The sequence below is a fragment of the Schistocerca cancellata genome, chromosome 7 (assembly GCF_023864275.1).
Source record: "Schistocerca cancellata isolate TAMUIC-IGC-003103 chromosome 7, iqSchCanc2.1, whole genome shotgun sequence".
NCBI classification, from domain to species: Eukaryota; Metazoa; Arthropoda; class Insecta; order Orthoptera; family Acrididae; genus Schistocerca; species Schistocerca cancellata.
In genome coordinates this window covers 197126454-197146994 of record NC_064632.1, presented here as the reverse complement: position 1 = coordinate 197146994, position 20541 = coordinate 197126454, and positions in this window count along the sequence as shown.

Below are 20541 nucleotides of genomic sequence, written 5' to 3'. Positions count from 1 at the left end.
GTGCCTCGGTCGTATGCAGTCCTGATTGTGGCGCTCACCTGCACGGCACCAAACACGCATACGACCATCATTGGCACCAAGGCAGAAGCGACTCTCATCGCTGAAGACGACACGTCTCCATTCGTCCCTCCATTCACGCCTGTCGCGACACCACTGGAGGCGGGCTGCACGATGTTGGGGCGTGAGCGGAAGACGGCCTAACGGTGTGCGGGACCGTAGCCCAGCTTCATGGAGACAGTTGCGAATGGTCCTCGCCGATACCCCAGGAGCAACAGTGTCCCTAATTTTCTGGGAAGTGGCGGTGCGGTCCCCTACGGCACTGCGTAGGATCCTACGGTCTTGGCGTGCATCCGTGCGTCGCTGCGGTCCGGTCCCAGGTCGACGGGCACGTGCACCTTCCGCCGACCACTGGCGACAACATCGATGTACTGTGGAGACCTCACGCCCCACGTGTTGAGCAATTCGGCGGTACGTCCACCCGGCCTCCCGCATGCCCACTATACGCCCTCGCTCAAAGTCCGTCAACTGCACATACGGTTCACGTCCACGCTGTCGCGGCATGCTACCAGTGTTAAAGACTGCGATGGAGCTCCGTATGCCACGGCAAACTGGCTGACACTGACGGCGGCGGTGCACAAATGCTGCGCAGCTAGCGCCATTCGACGGCCACCACCGCGGTTCCTGGTGTGTCCGCTGTGCCGTGCGTGTGATCATTGCTTGTACAGCCCTCTCGCAGTGTCCGGAGCAAGTATGGTGGGTCTGACACACCGGTGTCAATGTGTTCTTTTTTCCATTTCCAGGAGTGTATATGTAGTGCTTACATTAAAGTGCTGCAGCTTCTGCCACAAATTCCATTTACTCCATCTGTGTAATGCTTTTTCTAAACACAGTTACAAATCATGTAGGCAAGAAATTATAATTTGTATGCAACAGAATCGTACATTTTTCCATGCAGTACATCATGGTACACCATTGAGTAGCTAACTGTGTAGTGGAGTGTACACAGTGACCTGGAGTGCAATCCCCACATTGTAACGGGCTGATAGAAACCTGCTGATAAACTGCAGCTATCAAATCCTCAATTTCCCTACACACCACAGATACTGAATGTGTGTATGTGTCACACAGAGACAGTAATAAAGTTCAAGGAATTGACTTTATCCTTTTTTAAACACACAATCCATTTACACTGTCTTGGTGTCTCAGTTTCCTTTGAGGGCATCCATAGTGTGGGGTACATCTGGGGAAGGTTTCAGAAGTGGATCCACCCTCATTAAGCCAGGTATTTTCTCGATACACAAGCATCATGTTGGGAACCTTATATGTCATGCATTCACCTACACTATATCCAGGATTGCATCTGGATGTGAACGCACCAATATTAGGTCTGGGGAAAGATCGGGATATGGATCCACTTGTGTAAATCCGGGAATGTGCCTGGATGTGGATCCACCAGCGTTGGGTCTGACATAACAGCCAGAATTATATCCACATGCTTTGTATCCAAGGTAGCGTCTGGATGTGAATTCGCGTGTTAGATCCAGGGGGAGGGTTTGGGGGGCTCCCCATGAGAAACTGACACATCATAATAGCATAATTGTGTTATGTGAGTTTACAAAGGGATAGAGTCAGCTCCTCAAACATTCATATTTATCTCTGTCTGTTACACACTTATATCCTGGATCTGTAGTGTATAGATACGTAGAATCTTTGAAAGTTGCAGTTGATCAGCACGTTTGTATCATACAGTTAAAAGTGCTATGCAATGTGAGGATAGCACTCCTGGGGTAACATGTACACTCCACTGTGCTAATAGCAGCTCAATCCTGTATCACAGTGAACTGGTTGAAAAAATATTTGATTCTGTCACATATCAGTCATAATTCCTTGTCTGCACTTATTTAAAGATATGCTTAGAAAAGGCGTTACACAGAGGAAGTAATTGTAATTTTTAGCAGAAGTTGCAGAATTTTAATGTAAACACTAGATATAATTGTGGGATGACAATACGTGTGTGTGCTTCAATAGCGGAAAGACAGGACATTCTAGAGATATGATGTCAGGTCGAAACTACCATATTCCTCTACACTTGGGCAATACTACCTAACACTGGACCTTAACTTCAGTGCGTCAGAGGAATTCTTCCAGGGAACCAATAAGGCTATTTTAAACAATGGTAAGACAGTTACATCTTCCTTGGATAACGATTTTGGTATCACAATACTACAAGAATTTCTAAATATGGAGCGGACTATTGCTGTGTGGCTTTATGGAAGCCTGTTTAAACGTATTAAAAGCCAATAAACAGTATTTTGGTTTTCTAAAGCGATACTCACTGTACTCTGTACCAATCATCCCTCTGTGTGGTGGAGCAAATTATAATGCAGGCTCCTGTTATTTTATGGATATTAAAATCATTGGCCAACATAAGCCATTCACTATGAGAAACGTGTGTTCTCACTCCAGGACCTTGTAAAAGTGATATACCATGTATCGAAGTTCCAATTTATAATGGATGATACCTAAAGTTATCAGTGCGTTGAGCAGACTTGAACCATCTTCTATAACAAAACTTATAAGATACTCTGCTAAAAAAATTGGATGACAGGCATAGTATAGATGTTTAGCTACGCTAGACAGGCCAGATATGGACAGTTGCAACGTATTACTCGCACCCACATACATCTCATGGCATGTACATATCTCTGGTGCCTGATGTCCTTGTCAGTCGCTCCGGTCATGGCGCTTGAAGAGTGTGGGGGCCAGCATCTGGTGGGGGTTGTGGAGGCGTCCTCTGGCCTGACGCCCTGCAGCTATAGCATTAGTCTTCCTCCAGCCAGAATATTGGACAAATGCATGTGGAAACCAGAGACTATATCTAAATAAAGTGCGTTTTGTCTACCTTTACCTATACTACACTATGGTGGAGACAGTATTTAGACTGCAATTTGTTGCTTGGGCTCTATACAGTGCTAGGCTGACGGCAGTGGTATGGAATGTGGCAATGCTATTTACATCTACATCTACATGGATGCTCTGCAAATTACATTTAAGTGGCTGGCAGAGGGTTCATCGAACCATTACTATGTTGTGGTAATGACCAAAGAAGAACCATACAGTGCCGTAGAGGCAGTGACAGATCTGTGGGCAGTCAGGCGTGATCTGTGGACTGTGATCCCATAGTTTACTCCTTATTCAGAGATACATTTCTGTGATTAGCTGTTGTAACCATACATACTAATAATTCAGTTATAAAGTAGAATTATTACGATTTTTGGCGCATATTTGGTTTATTGCTTACACTGAGGTGAGAAATGTCATGGGATAGCAATATGCACATATACAGATGGTGTTAGTACTGGGTACACAAGTTATAAAAGGGCAGTATGTTGAAAGAGCTGTCATTTGTACTCAGATTATTTACGTGATAACATTTCCGATGTGCCGGCCGGGATGACCGACCGGTTCTAGGCGCTACAGTCTGGAACCGCGCGACCTCTACGGTCGCAGGTTCGAATCATGCCTCGAGCATGGATGTGTGTGGTTTCCTTAGGTTAGTTAGGTTTAAGTAGTTCTAAGTTCTAGGGGACTGATGACCTCAGAAGTTAAGTCCTAGAGTGCTCAGAGCCATTTCAGCCATTTCCGATGCGTTTATGGCTGTACAACAGGAACTACAGACTGAACATGGAATGGAAGTTGGAGCTAGATGGGACATTCCATTTCAGAAACAGTTAAGGAATTCAGTATGTGTCAAGAGTGTACTGAGAATAACAAATTTCAGGCTTTACCACTCACCATGGACAAGATAGGGACTGACTGCCTTCATTTAATGACTTACAGTAGCGGCGTTTGTCAGTGGTAACAGACAAACAACATTGCGTAAAATAGCTGCAGAAATCAATGTGGAACGTTTTAGAAACGTATCGGTTAGGACAGTGCTGCGAAATTTGGCGTTAATGGGCTATGGCAACACACTATCGACATGAGTGTCTTTGCTAATAGCGCCTTTCCTGGACTTGTGACCATATTAGTTGGACTCTAGATGACTGGAAGACCGTGGGCTGGTAAAATGAGTCCTCATTTCAGATGGTAAGAGCTGATGGCAGGATTCAAGTGTGACCCAGACTCCATGAAGCCATGGACCCAAGTTGTCAATGAGGTACTGTGCAAGCAGATGGTGGCCCTTAATGGCGTGGGTTGTGTTTACATGAAATAGACTGGGTCCTCTGGTCCAAATGAACAGACTGTTGACTGGAAATGGTTATGTCCGGCTGTAATTTGCAGCCATTCAAGGATGATACGTTCCGTAACAACGACGAAATTTTTATGGCTGACAATGTACCATGTCACTGGGCCACAGTTACTCGCAGTTAGTTTGAGAACATTCTGGACAATTCAAGCAAATGGTTTGGGATTCTATCACATATTTGTGGGGCCCAATTGAGAGGTAAGTGTGTGCAAAAATTCCTGCAATGGCAACACATCCACCATTGCATAAAGATATAGAGGCAGCAGGGCTCAATATTTCTGCAGGGGACTTCCAACGATTGTTGAGCCCATTCTGTGATGAGCAAAAGAAAGTTGGGCAAAATGTTAGGAGGTACCTCATGACCTTTGTCACATCAGTGAATATTGTTTTGTTAACCTATGAAGCAGTGCTTCTTGTTTACTGGTGTATTCTCTTAGAACACAACGTCCTTTCTCAGTATGAAGGCTTCGGTATTTGCGGAAATTGTAGCAGTTAGCAATGGGAGGTCATAAAATGTTGTGGTGTTATTTTATTATACTATTTTGGAATGTCAAAGTTCCTTATGTCTGTAATATTTACTGCAATTTTCTATGTGGGATAGATCTGATGATGATGTTCCATCTCACTACCCTGCCTGCAGAGGAGGAGGGGTAGAATTGAGAAAATTGTTAACTATAAAAATGATATTAATTTGTTGCTATTGTGTGTAAGAAACAGCTCCCAAAACACACACGTTTCTTTCGCTATAGAGTACAGACCACACATGAATGATGAAACTCATAAAATAGGGATGATAAAAAAGAGATTGGGAGGGAGACAGGTGAGAGAGTCTAGTGATCATGGCATATTAGAACATTGTCCCAGTATTGGACGTGTGACTCGGTGATCTTGCCTTGTGCTGCGAGAAGTTCTTACCTGTGACCTTGTTATAGTAGGACAACAGCCCACTTTGCCATTGAACCTGCATTGCTCTAGTACATTTAATAACGTCCTCATTTGTCTATTTATGCCGAATATGCTGTCCTGCGGCTCAACAGAAGCTTATCTGCCTTGGTTCTGTAATAAGTGCGCCACCTGCGACAGTAAGTCGACAAGGCCGCTGCAGACAGGATTACAAAGGATTTCTTTCAGGCGGTGCTAAGAGCTAGAGGCAAGATTATGACGACGAAAATCCTTCTTGCCTTAGTTCTTTCAACATTTAATTAAGTAGTCTTCACTCGCGTACTAAACCGGGTCGCCAAAAGTCACGAGAAGTATTGTTCTGTTTCAAAATGCTCTGAGTATGGCTAAATGCGACATACTGAGCGAGAGAAGACAACGCCATCCGAGCAGCGGCATGTTTCAGACAGATGTTTGTTGTGAACATAGAAGAGGCACGCGATGCAGTCTATTTTAAAGGTGGGATACTGAACGTTGCAAGATGCATTGATCACTGTTGTTGTTGTGGTCTTCAGTCCTGAGACTGGTTTGATGCAGCTCTCCATGCTACTCTATCCTGTGCAAGCTTCTTCATCTCCCAGTAACTACTGCAACCTACATCCTTCTGAATCTGCTTAGTGTATTCATCTCTTGGTCTCCCTCTACGATTTTTACCCTCCACGCTGCCCTCCAATACTAAATTGGTGATCCCTTCATGCCTCAGAACATGTCCTACCAACCGATCCCTTCTTCTAGTCAAGTTGTGCCACAGATTTCTCTTCTCCCCAATCCTATTCAATACCTCCTCATTAATTATGTGATCTACCCATCTAATCTTCAGCATTCTTCTGTAGCACCACCTTTCGAAAGCTTCTATTCTCTTCTTGTCCAAACTATTTATTGTCCATGTTTCACTTCCACACATGGCTACACTCCATACAAATACTTTCAGAAACGACTTCCTGACACTTAAACCTATACTCGATGTTAACAAATTTCTCTTCTTCGGAAACGCTTTCCTTGCCATTGCCAGTCTACATTTCATATCCTCTCTACTTCGACCATCATCAGTTATTTTGCTCCCCAAATAGCAAAACTCGTCTCCTACTTTAAGTATCTCATTTCCTAATCTAATTCCCTCAGCATCACCTGACTTAACTCGACTACAGTCCATTATCCCCATTTTGCTTTTGTTGATGTTCATCTTATATCCTCCTTTCAAGACACTATCCATTCCGTTCAACTGCTCTTCCAAGTCCTTTGCTGTCTCCGACAGAATTACAATGTCACCGGCAAACCTCAAAGTTTTTATGTCTTCTCCATGGATTTTAATACCTACTCTGAATTTTTCTTTTGTTTCCTTTACTGCTTGCTCATTACACAGATTGTATAACATTGGGGAGAGGCTACAACCCTGTCTCACTCCCTTCCCAACCACCCAACCACTGCTTCCCTTTCGTGTCCCTCGACTCTTATAACTGCCATCTGGTTTCTGTAGAGATTATAAATAGCCTTTCGCACCCTGTATTTTACCCCTGCCACCTTTAGAATTTGAAGGAGAGTATTCCAGTCAACGTTTTCAAAAGTTTCTCTAAGTCTACAAATGCTAGAAACGTAGGTTTGCCTTTCCTTAATCTATTGTCTAAGATAAGTCGTAGGGTCAGTATTGCCTCACATGTTCCAATATTTCTACGGAATCCAAACTGATCTTCCCCGAGATCGGCTTCTACTAGTTTTTTCATTCGTCTGTAAAAAATTCGCGTTAGTATTTTGCAGCTGTGACTTATTAAACTGATAGTTCGGTAATTTTCGCATCTGTCACCACCTGATTTCTTTGGGATTGGAATTATTATATTCTTCTTGAAGTCTGAGGGTATTTCGCCTGTCTCATATACACTCCTGGAAATTGAAATAAGAACACCGTGAATTCATTGTCCCAGGAAGGGGAAACTTTATTGACACATTCCTGGGGTCAGATACATCACATGATCACACTGACAGAACCACAGGCACATAGACACAGGCAACAGAGCATGCACAATGTCGGCACTAGTACCTTTCGCAGCAATGCAGGCTGCTATTCTCCCATGGAGACGATCGTAGAGATACTGGATGTAGTCCTGTGGAACGGCTTGTCATGCCATTTCCACCTGGTGCCTCAGTTGGACCAGCGTTCGTGCTGGACGTGCAGACCGCGTGAGACGACGCTTCATCCAGTCCCAAACATGCTCAATGGGGGACAGATCCGGAGATCTTGCTAGCCAGGGTAGCTGACTTACACCTTCTAGGGCACGTTGGGTGGCACGGGATACATGCGGACGTGCATTGTCCTGTTGGAACAGCAAGTTCCCTTGCCGGTCTAGGAATGGCAGAACGATGGGTTCGATGACGGTTTGGATGTACCGTGCACTATTCAGTGTCCCCTCGACGATCACCAGTGGTGTACGGCCAGTGTAGGAGATCGCTCCCCACACCATGATGCCGGGTGTTGGCCCTGTGTGCCTCAGTCGTATGCAGTCCTGATTGTGGCGCTCACCTGCACGGCGCCAAACACGCATACGACCATCATTGGCACCAAGGCAGAAGCGACTCTCATCGCTGAAGACGACACGTCTCCATTCGTCCGTCCATTCACGCCTGTCGCGACACCACTGGAGGCGGGCTGCACGATGTTGGGGCGTGAGCGGAAGACGGCCTAACGGTGTGCGGGACCGTAGCCCAGCTTCATGGAGACGGTTGCGAATGGTCCTCGCCGATACCCCAGGAGCAACAGTGTCCCTAATCTGCTGGGAAGTGGTGGTGCGGTCCCCTACGGCACTGCGTAGGATGCTACGGTCTTGACGTGCATCCGTGCGTTGCTGCGGTCCGGTCCCAGGTCGACGGGCACGTGCACCTTCCGCCGACCACTGGCGACAACATCGATGTACTGTGGAGACCTTACGCCCCACGTGTTGAGCAATTCGGCGGTACGTCCACCCGGCCTCCCGCATGCCCACTATACGCCCTCGCTCAAAGTCCGTCAACTGCACATACGGTTCACGTCCACGCTGTCGCGGCATGCTACCAGTGTTAAAGACTGCGATGGAGCTTCGTATGCCACGGCAAACTGGCTGACACTGACGGCGGCGGTGCACAAATGCTGCGCAGCTAGCGCCATTCGACGGCCAACACCGCGGTTCCTGGTGTGTCCGCTGTGCCGTGCGTGTGATCATTGCTTGTACAGCCCTCTCGCAGTGTCCGGAGCAAGTATGGTGGGTCTAACACACCGGTGTCAATGTGTTCTTTTTTCCATTTCCAGGAGTGTATCTTGCTCACCATATGGTAGAATTTTGTCAGGACTGGCTCTCCCAAGGCTGTCAGTAGTTCTAATGGAATGTTGTCTACTCCCGGGGCCTTGTTTCGACCCAGGTCTTTCAGTGCTCTTTCAAACACTTCATGCATTATCATATCCCCCATTTCATCTTCATCTACATCCTCTTCCATTTACATAATATTGTCCTCAAGTACATCGCCCTTGTATAGTCCCTCTATATACTTCTTCCACCTTTCTGCTTCCCCTTCTTTGCTTAGAACTGGGTTTCCATCTGAGCTCTTGATATTCATACAAGTGGTTCTCTTTTCTCCAAAGGTCTCTTTAATTTTCCTGTAGATAGTATCTATCTTACCCCTGATGAGACAAGCCTCTACATCCTTACATTTGTCCTCTATCCATCCCTGCTTAGCCATTTTGCACTTCCTGTCGATCTCATTTTTGAGACATTTGTATTCCTTTTTACCTGCTTCATTTACTGCATTTTTATATTTTCTCCTTTCATCAATTAATGTCAATATTTCTTCTGTTACCCAAGGATTTCTAGCAGCCCTCGTCTTTTTACCTACTTGATCCTCTGCTGCCTTCACTACTTCATCCCTCAAAGCTACCCATTCTTCTTCTACTGTATTTCTTTCCCCCATTCCTGTCAACTGTTCCCTTATGCTCTCCTTGAAACTCTGTACAACCTCTGGTTCTTTCAATTTATCCAGGTCCCATCTCCTTAAATTCCTACCTTTTTGCAGTTTCTTCAGTTTTAATTTACAGTTCATAACCAATAGATTGTGGTCAGAGTCCACATCCGGCCCTGGGAATGTCTTACAATTTAAAACCTGGTTCCTAAATCTCTGTCTTACCATTATATAATCTATCTGTGGTCACAGTACTCGGACACTACTCAAGAACTTGGCTCGTCGATGTGAACCGTTCGAGGATCGATCTCAAAAGCACAGAGTCAGTATTTCCACAATGTTTTCCCTGAAACAATATGGAACGGCAAATAAATATATTCTCGATTTCAGATGGGGTAGTGAATTACGCTAGTGACAGTTTTGTCAAAGCTTTTATTTAGCGCTTTAGTTGGACTAAACATAAACTCGCTGTCGTTAAATTTCTAGCATCACTTATTAGATAATATTCCGATTTTTTCCCTTTACTGTTATTTCGTACCCTTGCCCCATGTGGGCTGGCAATGGCACAATTCGCCGCTCTTGAGCCAATAGAAGACATAAAACAACAGAGGAAAACGGTACATACATAAAATACGGGGATAAAATATGAAGTTTACATATGAGAAGGGGAAACAATGGAACTTTAAATATATAAGAAAAGAGGTAGTTTCATGAGACACATTTACCTAAAATCCACATAGAATTAAAATAACACTCGGCGTAGACGTAGCACATAAACACTGGTGACATGAAGAGCACAATTAAAAACGGCTTTCACAGTAATGAGAGGCACCGGACGACGACGCTGAACACACACTGTGCTTATATTACATACATGGCGACCTCTAAAACATGACAATGTAGCTGGATTGAAACTGGAAGGACTTACGAAGAGAGGGGAGGTCAGGGAAAGAGAAAAGATAGGGGGTCTGCGGAGGTGGGGGGCAGGAAGGAGGGAGCCGGTAGCACACCAAGAGGCAGGAGACTGGGAGGGTGGGGACTGAGCAGCCCAGGAGGGAGCGCAAAGACTGGGAAAAGAGACGGAGAGGGTGACGGGGGTAGGAGGGACGAAACAGCAGAGAGGGAGGGGAAGAAGAAGGAGCCCGTGGGAGGAGGGGATGGGAGGAGGAGGGTCAGAATTGGAAGAAGGATATTGCAGCGAAGCACATCATCCGAGAGGGGGGGGCGTTGGAAGTTCTTTTGGGAAACGAGGTGAAGGGTGTAGAGATGGAGTTAAGGCGCGGCAGCAGGTGGGAAGTGGAGACGAACGGAGACACCAGGAGGTGAGGGGGATCGAGACGGCGGTTGGTGCAGAGGGTACGGATGTGTTCCAGGAAAAGGAGAAGATGTGGGAAGGGATGAAGTCATGGAGGATCCTCATGGGGAATGGGAGACAGATACAGAAAGCGAGGCAGAGCGCATGGCGTTCAAGGATTTGGAGGGCTTTGTAGAATTTAGGAGGGGTGGAGATCGAAAATAATCTGATTGTGCTTCGTAGCTTAGAGCAGTTCATACTAATCTCATGCTGGAAAATTTTAAAGAGAGACATAATGTCTCATTAAGAGTCAGCTTCATAGGGGTACTGTTATTCAATTGAAGGGGCACTGGAAGAAAGTTCTAATCCACAATGTAGTGAGGAATAGTCTTATCACGTAAAACATATAAGAGTGTTTTCGAATAGAATGTATGCCCATAATGAGTAGTTCCGTATCCACCAGTACAAAGCACTGTCTACAAAACAAACTGTTTTCTCTTATTTCGTTATTACAAAATACGCTCTAGTAGGTTAGCACTTTCTCCTGTCGACCCTTTCAATTATTTTCTGTCGTTGATTGCGCCTGGAAATGATTTTATATAATAAAGTACATATGCAACCAATGACGGGAAGTAATTGCAGGAAGGATGCAGAAACAGTAGGTAACATTAGTTTACGTCCGCAGATGAAGCTTCATGCATATTTCATATTTGGGGAATGTGTCTTCTTACTATGGTCAGTACTCTTACACTTAGTCAGTTACGAAACGATCATCTGTTAGTTTTTCTCATACGTGCCTTCTAAAGTCAATTCTTCGCGTTTCTAGATTTTCGTGTTGGGTTTCTTGACCTCATCATATTTCAAAGGCATTCATTCCCGAGTGCATGCCTGTAGACAATATAACACGTACTGTTCAAATTTGTAAAACTATGACTTTATAATGGCGTACCTGACTTCGAAACAATCTTTCACTCAAAATGATCCTCCAGTCAACGAGATGACACAAACAGTCTTACTCCTTATCCTTGAAGCTAAACCGTTGAAGATCCTGCGCTACAGAAACATCAATAAATATGCTTACTACGTCATCAGCAGTTAACAGGGTTTACACGTAGAGTAGTAAGACCGCGTTATTTCTCTCTGAGTCTGGAACCGCCGTTATTCGCCCGAGGGACAGCTCGGTGGACGTGTGACCCCTAACAAAACTGCGGAAACCAGAGACCTGTGTACTGCTATACTTCTGAAAGTTTTAACATTGCACTGACCATTATTTACCGTGTGTTATGTAACAGTGCGGAGGCGGGAACATTTACGGCGCTAGCAAGCTACCGTCGGCTGACGCAGCGGAACGCGTCGTCATAAAAATGCGGGCGCCATTTAACCTCGCTCACTTGTTTTGTTGTGAGCCGTAAACATTACGGAGCGGTGTTTTTCTGGTGCAGGCTCACTCGTAGCGTGATGGAAGCTCTGAATGCGGCTCCGCGGCGAACTGCCGGGTGAGCGAGAGAAACTCCCAGGCATCAGTACCAAAGTCCTGCACCCATGAGGGACCTAGTTTACGCTCCCTGTAACAGGACTGTCAATGTGAGAGCCATTCCACAGAAGAGTTGAAGGAACCTTCGTTGTTCAGCAATGCGAAACAAAAAAGGAACATCAGCGTTTAACGTTCCGTCGACATCCAGGTTATTAGGAACGGAATGCGGAAGAGCAGGCCAAGAAGTCGTACTTGATACTGTTGGTAAAGATACCACGGCAGATACTCTCAGCTGCGTGACAAGTAGTGGTTAACTTATTCAACGATAAATCAAGCTGACTCAATGGATCCTCGTCCAGTTCCAAACTGCTCATTATATCCGCGTAAAAGTAATTTCTTCAATGAACGGTTTGCTTATAAATCTACGCTAAGAGATGTATCGAAGCGGAGCACTTTAAATGTAGACATCCATAGCCGTTTCTTTTTTAATATACATAGAAGTTACACGGCTCTGTATCTGCATCACGGTGCTCATTGTTTCAATATCTCTTCCGCACACAAGAAACTTGACTGAAAACAGAAATACGCCACGAATTCCTCTCGGCAGTCAACATTTTCATCTCAGAGTAGAACTTGCGACCTACTTACTTAATTATTTGCTGTATGTATTCGAACCTCGGTCTTCCTCTGCTTTTCCCTCTTGTAGCATGGGAGTTATTCCCTGATACCTTAATGGGTGTCATATCATCCTGTCCCTTCTTCTTGTTAGTGTTTTCCATATATTTCTTCCCTCGCCGACGTTGCAAAGAACCTCCTCATTCCTTACCTTATCAGTCCACCTAATTTTCAACATTCTTCTTTAGCACCATGTCTCACATGCTTCAGTTCTCTTTTGTTCCAGTTTTCCCAGAGTCCCGTATTTCAATACTGTACGATATGAAAGTACATTCTGAGAAATTTATTTCTCAAATTGAGGTCTATGTTTGATGAAGACTTCTTGCCAGGAATGCTGTTCTTGCCTGTGCTAGCCTGCTTTTTATGTCCTCCTTGCTCCATCGACCAAAGGTTACTTCGCTGCCCAGACAGAATTCCTTAACTTTGGCTACTTCGTGACCTCCAATTCCGATGTTAGGTTTATTGTTGTCCTCATTTCCGCTACTTCTCATCACTTTCGTCTACATTCGATTTATGTTTGTCAGAATTTGTGGTAAGTTCCTATGGGACCAAACTGCTGAGGTCATCGGTCCCTAGGCTTACACACTACTTAAACTAATTTACGCTAAGGACAACACACACAGCCATGCCCGAGGGAGGACTCGAACATCCAACAGAGGAAGCGGCTCGAACCGTGGCATGGCGCCTAAGACCCCGCGGCTACCCCGCGAAGCTATCGATTTACTCTCAATCCATATTGTGTTCCCACAGTTGGAACAGTTGGGGAAAAAGACTACAGCTCTGCCTTACACTTCTTTCTATCCGAGCGCTTCGTTCTTGGTATCCCACGCTTATTTTTCACTCTTGGTTCTTGTACATATTGTATATTATCCGTCTTTCGCTGTAGCTTACCACTACCTTTCTCAGAACTTCAGCCAGCTGTCACGATGTAACAGTGTCGAATGCATTTTCAGGTAGACAAACCCCACGAACATGTATTGATTTTTCTTCAGTTTTCCTTACATTATAAGCCTCAGCGTGAGAACTGCCTCTCTGGTGCCTCTACCTTTTCTAAAGCTAAGCCGATAATTATCTAATAGATCCTCAATTTTCTTAGCCATTCTTCTGCTTATTATTCTTTCCAGCACCTTGGATGCATGAACTGTTAAGCTGATTGTGCGATAATTCTCGCACTTGTCAGTTCGTGCAGTGTTCGGAATTGTGTGGAAGATGTTTTTTTCGAAAGGGAGATGGTATATCGCCCGACATATACATTCTACACACCAACGATGATTGTCGTTTTGTTGCCCCTTCCCCAATGATTTTAGAAATTGTGATGGAATGTTATCTATTTCTTCTGTCTTACTGATCGTAAGTCCTCCAAAGTTCTTTTAAATTCTAATACTGGATTCCTTATCTCTTGCCTATTGACTTCTGTTTTGTTCCTCTACAACTTCGTCCGACAAGTCCTCCCTCTCATAGAGGCCTTCAGTGTACTTACATCTTTCCACCTATCCACTTTCTCCTCTGCATTTTATAGTGAAATCCTTGTAAGACTATTAATGTTACAGCTTTTACTTCTAAGTTCAGCGAAGGTTGTTACGACTTTACTGTATACTGATACAGGCCTTTCAACAATAATTTCTGTTTCGATTTCTTCGCTTTTTTCATGTAACCATTTCGCCTTAGCTTTCTGCACTTTCTGCTTTCTTCATTCGTAAGTGACCTATATCTCTGTATAGCTGAATTTCCTTGAAAATTTTTGTATTTTCTTCTTTCGTCGATCACCTGATGTATTTCTTCTTTTACCCATTGTTTCTTCACAGTTATCTTCCTTCTACATATATTTTTCTTTCCAGCCTCTGTAACTGTCATTTTTATAGATGTCCATTCCTCTTGAACGCAACTTCCTCCTCAGCTATTCATTATCGCAGTAGATACAGCCTTAGAGAATTTCAGGTATTCCTTAGTATTTCAGTATTACACTTCTTTGCACATTGCTTCTCCCTTGCTAGTCTCTTAAACTTCATCCTACTCTAGACGTACATAACGCCGAATATGTTGACATCCTTGTAGACTGTTTCCGTTGAGCAAGTCACTGGCTTTACTTTCTTACGTACACAAACTTACAGGCAGGTACATTTTTATATAAAATAAGTTGTGGAGAAGTTTTCAGCCCAAAGACTAGCTTGACTGAGATCTCCATGCCAGTATGACTTACTCAAGCCTCTTCATCTCCGCACAGCTATTGCAAGCAACATCTACTTGTACTTGATTATTACATCGCACCCTGGTCTGTTCTTACAGTTTTTACTCGACCCCCTCCAGCCTCCCGCATCCCCCCCCCCCCCTCCCACACGTCCTTCACAACCAGTCTGATTATTCTTTGACCCGTCAGGATCTGCCCTTTTAGCCGATAGCTTCCTTTAGACAACTTGTTCCAAAAATTTGTTGTCTGCCCAGTTCGAACCTCTTCTTCATTTATTTGACTGACCTATCTATTCTTCATCCTTGTTCTGTAACACCATATTTCAAAAAGCTTCTATTATGGTATTGTCAAAACTGTTTATTGTCAACGTTTCACTTATGTACATGAGCACGCTCCAGATAAATTATTTGAGAAAATACATCCGGACACTTAAATTTACTTATTAAATGTTCAAAAATGCTGTCTTTTAGGAAAACTTCTTCAGTTGTCAGATATTGCGAGTAACCTTGCTGCCGAAAAAGCAAAACTCTGCTACTACTTTTAGTATTTTCTCAGTATCACCTGTTTTACTACACTTCTTTAGATTTGTTGCACTTTTGTTGATGTTCATCTACAAAATTTTTCCAGTTCAAAAACCAGGCAGTTCGACAATAATGTTCTGCATGGCATAACTCCTTTTACTATCATTTTCTGTAGAATAAAGAGATGTGATGACAGAATGGAAATGCAGATATGTAAGTGGGACACACAGTGTGTCCGATGATACGACACCCCCAGAATTAATTTTCCGTATCATTAAATCAATGGTTCAAAATTGCAGTTTATGTACACTGAGCAGCACAACATTCGGTTGGTGAAAGTCAAGGCAAATCCGCAGTCTGTTCTTCGGCTTTGGTTACTTTTTTATCTTTTCATTCCATAAGAGATGCATTTTCCTGTATACACAATCAAGTATCTACGATACTCTCCACTGTGCCACATGAAAAACAATTCTGCAGTTAATATACCACACTAGAGGATACAGTGAGTTGACTATTGACTGAAACAGGTCACTTTTGACGATGTGCTATAACTGACAAAAACCTAGAACATCAGTAGCAATAACTTCTGCTGTTATCCCACTGATATGGACTCGTCTTACACCTTTAACAAACAATAATAAGAATAAATAGTATTTGAAAAGTATCGACTTGATTTCAACAATTTGTATTTATGGAAAAATGCCATAAAATTGAGACGATATCTAAAATACTCGTAAGTCCCAAAACGTTTCGCTTCACCAATGAAAAACAAACAGAAGGAAAATTCTGTATTGTACCATGTGCTCTAAGAGAAAATTCTTGACGTGTATTGCCACAACTTTGTAGGTGGCTACTGTTTTCGGCTGCAGCTAGTAGTGTTTCACAGTTCAAAAGTGGCAACAGTGCTACGAGCTGGCAGTGTTCTTCTTACACCGTCTCGACTGGAATAGTAGTAACGAGTTTGGTGTTCATGCTAGGAAAATGCTCTTCAGGGAAGATTTCTACGAATGCGAGGATGATGTGGATAAACCACGACTCAAATAAAGGTCCTGAACATCTCCGTGAACGAAAATGCGCTTGAAAAGTTGTTGCTAATCAGGTAAATGTGAATAATTCTTAAAGCAAGACAAAAATATTGCGCCACTACCATTGTGTACGTTAACTAATATGACGCTGTGATTGCAGAAATGTTACAGTATATATTTGATAGTATCGATTGTCTTTTTTAAGACGCTATGCTTCGTTATTTGGAAACCTGCTAATTCAAATCATAAACTGAAACAATTCGGATCTTATAAATTCGCATTTTTAAGAGTTTTCACATTAATGTCTCGTGAACTCGCCCAGCAGGTAACTCATCTTAAGTGTACTCAGTTCGCAAGTGAACAAAGAACCCACTGACTTACTGGCTACGAAGGTTTTCACGATGGAAGCCTTGCATAAAAACTTCTCATTCACTTGCCGCATGAGATTGGGATAAAATTCCAAGTTTTTGATGATATCCACCATCATCTTCGTCAAAGAGTAAATCTGACTGTCGTGAACTCTTATTTTTCTTTGTTGTTATTTCAGCTCCCCACAGCGGTCTGGCAGCGGATAAAAGCCTGTCTTCACCCAAAGGTTACATTAACTGTATGTAAAGATTCTTAAAAAATATAAATGGTAATGAAATCTGGTTTCGCAGGACAGTGCGGATCAGGTTGTGGAAAGGGGCCAAGGTCAATAACTGTTAGTTATACAAGAACACACACCACTTTATTCCTTAAACTAATGCACAGTGTTCTGTGTAAGCCACAAAGATCAATTTATGGCTGAGGGCCCAAGTAACTTCTCCACAATAAGTTTAAATGATTGCTTTTAAAACACCAGGATTTAGAGTAACAGCTGAAGGCATTACTTAACTAAAATTTCAATATCTTCCGGATAAACACCATATTAAGGAAAATTCAAGTTAAGTCTTTGGCTGAAAGCCCAATTTAGAAAATTTTCTTTACATAATAAAAGAGAGACCTTAAGGATAAGCCTTTACACAGTACAACAGAAAAACATCTTAAGAAAATTTCAGGTATCTTGTCGGCTGTAGGCCCAAGCAATTACTCAACAATAATTAAAGACAACCTTAGGATAAACATTTACAGAACACGGCAGAAGGCCGTTTCAAGAATTCAAAATAATTAAAGAGAAACCTTACAGACAAGGATATACGTATTAAAGCCACATGTCCTGAAACAAACGCGGCTGAAAGCCTAAATACAGAGCAACAAGAATTGTAGATGAAACACGGCTGAAGGCCTAATCCTAAAGTTGTTATGGAGTTCGACTGAAGGCCATATACGTATTACACATAAAACACACAGTATAACACACAGTTGAAGGCCTGGCGAAGTACCTGCGACCAAATAAAATGGCAGTCACCAGCAACAAACAGTGGTGCTCAGAATTATTCAGTCGGTCGGCTTGGGGAGGAACCTCTAGCCACAGTTTAGGTGAGACAGGCAGCCAAGCGTAACACTGAACAATCGGGTGGCAACACGACCTAGGGACGGCTGAGGAACCAACTAACAGCCTAATTAATTCTCTTCCACCCGACACACACGCTGTTCTATTTCAACCGACCGACTGACCACACCAGTACGCGGGCAGCATTCATCTTCTCAGTGGAAATCACAGAAGCTGTGGTGTCACCGCCAGACACCACACTTGCTAGGTGGTAGCTTTTAAATCGGCCGCGGTCCGCTAGTATACGACGGACCCGCGTGTCGCCACTGTCAGTGATGGCAGACCGAGCGCCGCCACACGGCAGGTCTAGAGAGACGTACTAGCACTCGCCCCAGTTGTACAGCCGACTTAGCTAGAGATGGATCACTGACGACTACGCTCTCAATTGCCGAGACGATAGTTAGCATAGCCTTCAGCTACGTCATTTGCTACGACCTAGCAAGGCGCCATAGCATTTGATATTGAGATTATAACATGTACCGTCAAAAGCGATGTACACCAATTGTGGATTAAAGTTAAGTATTATATCATCTACGTACTTTATTTGCTACTATTAATTCCCTTAACTGTTCCAGACCTCACGCCAGTCAGCGTGTAATTAAACGCGTGCATTCCGGCCTCCTCTAGCAACACAGTGTTGGCTCTTCTACCAACACTTCAGAAGCCACACACGGTTCCACATAAACACAATTGCACAAGAACCTGAACAGTCGTAAAAGCAATCGCTGTGGAACAACAAGGACGAATCAATTCGACACACAGAGAATATCCACAAGCGGTCGGCGACCAGATACACGTCGTCCGATGAGACGACCGACCGAACGACCAACCCAGGTCATTGACACTCAAGTTACGTGTGTCGGCAACGGTCGGGCAAGTCTTGGCTCTCCGAAGCTGACTGCAGCTCCAACCCGACTCCATGTCCGTTCGGAACTCGGAGACACGGCGACCCGGGCACGCTGGCTCTGACCCACCCATACAGAGGTAACTCTTGCCCATTGGCCACGACATCTCTGCACGAGGAAGAAACCGACCCAAGTCCGGCACGATGACCAAGTGACGAAGCCCAGAAACGGTTAAAAGACACAATACACGTCACTCGGTGGGACGACCAACCGAACACCAACCAACGGTCGTCCCGCCCCAATCTCCTTCCGTCGGACAGTTCATGTGTGTCGCCAGCGGTCGGCGAGCACTGGCTATCCGGACCTCACTGGCGCCCCGTTGCCAACTTCACTGCTGCTACGCCCCTACTGAGCTCCCAACTCAACTCCAGAAACACGACGACCCGGAAATACTATCGGTCGCTCCAGAGATGGTACGACAGTGCACTTATCGATAACCGCTACTGCTGCCACTCATGGGCAAGTAAGGCAGTAAATGAAATAAGGAAACGAGGCATCAGTACCGTAAGATGAAAAACAATAAACGGGATGAACACAAGCCGTGCACGGCTCAATTTTGTAAAAAGTACATAGATGGACGAATTGACGCTTTTTGCACTAAAAACAACAAACGCGGATTTTGTAAAATACACAGGGATGTAAAATACAGATGGTTTTTGAAACTCGTTTGACAGTTTTCTATTACGGTTAAAATATAGCACTGATGAATGTGAAAGATGCCATAGTGTAATGATGATGCTAGGTGATACATGAAAATAGTTGTCGTGATAACGGTGCGATGATGTGTATGACCTTGCTGCAGAACCGCAGCCGGCCGGTGTGGCCGTGTGGTTCTAGGCGCTTCAGTCTGGAACCGCGTGACCGCTACGGTCGCAGGTTCGAATCCTGCCTCTGGCATGGATGTGTGTGATGTCCTTAGGTTAGTTAGGTTTAAGTAGTTCTAAGTTCTAGGGGACTGATAACCACAGATGTTAAGTCCCATAGTGCTCAGAGCCATTTGAATCATTTTTGCAGAACCGCAGGTAGCGACTGGAAGTCAGTAAGTCGGTTGGAGGGGGGGAACGAGGAAATGGGAGGATGATGTGAGGTGGAGTTGTGATTAGGGTTGGAGAGAGTGGTAGATCTCGGGATGGAGTTCATCATTGAGAAGAGGGAGTTGTTAAAAATTCCGGCCATACAGGTGTATGGAAGGTGGAATGCGGATGTAGAGACACAGCATCGCACATGAAGTGGTTATTAGTGGGTGAGAAATATGATGCTGGAATTGGGTTTCACGATTAATGTATCGGATCCGGAGGTTCTCTATGGAGAAAAGAAGTCATGGGAAGTGGATGAGGTGGTAGACGGTGCGTGTTGGTTTCAGTAGATGGATGTGGAAGGCAAGGTGGAGTGCATGTCTTTCCAGGATTTCAAGGGACTTACAGAATTTAGGCGAGGCAGAGATCCAGGCAACATTGGCGCAGGTTAGAATAGGAGGATGAGCATTTATAGTTGCGGATAATGGTTATAGGAATGCAGACGCCAGGTGCTGTCAGTCAGTAATCTTAGTAGTTCCTGAATTTTTTTTTCTTAATTTATATTTCATTCCCCCCTCCCCCCCTCACTCGCCACATGTGGGAATGGGGTGGGTGGCAGCAGTACAAACAACCTACTCTTCAGCCAGTTGAACATGTTTCTAGAGTAGACAGTAAAACAAAAACAAAACAGGGAGACATATATACTACGAATTAAAATTACTTTAAAGAACGAAGTCAATGACAAAATATAAGTAATACAATGGTGTGTTGATGAATTATTTAAACAGTGATAAAAATGTGGACAGACAGCACAGTTAAAACCACATGAGAAACACACGAAGAACGCTACACGCTTGAAA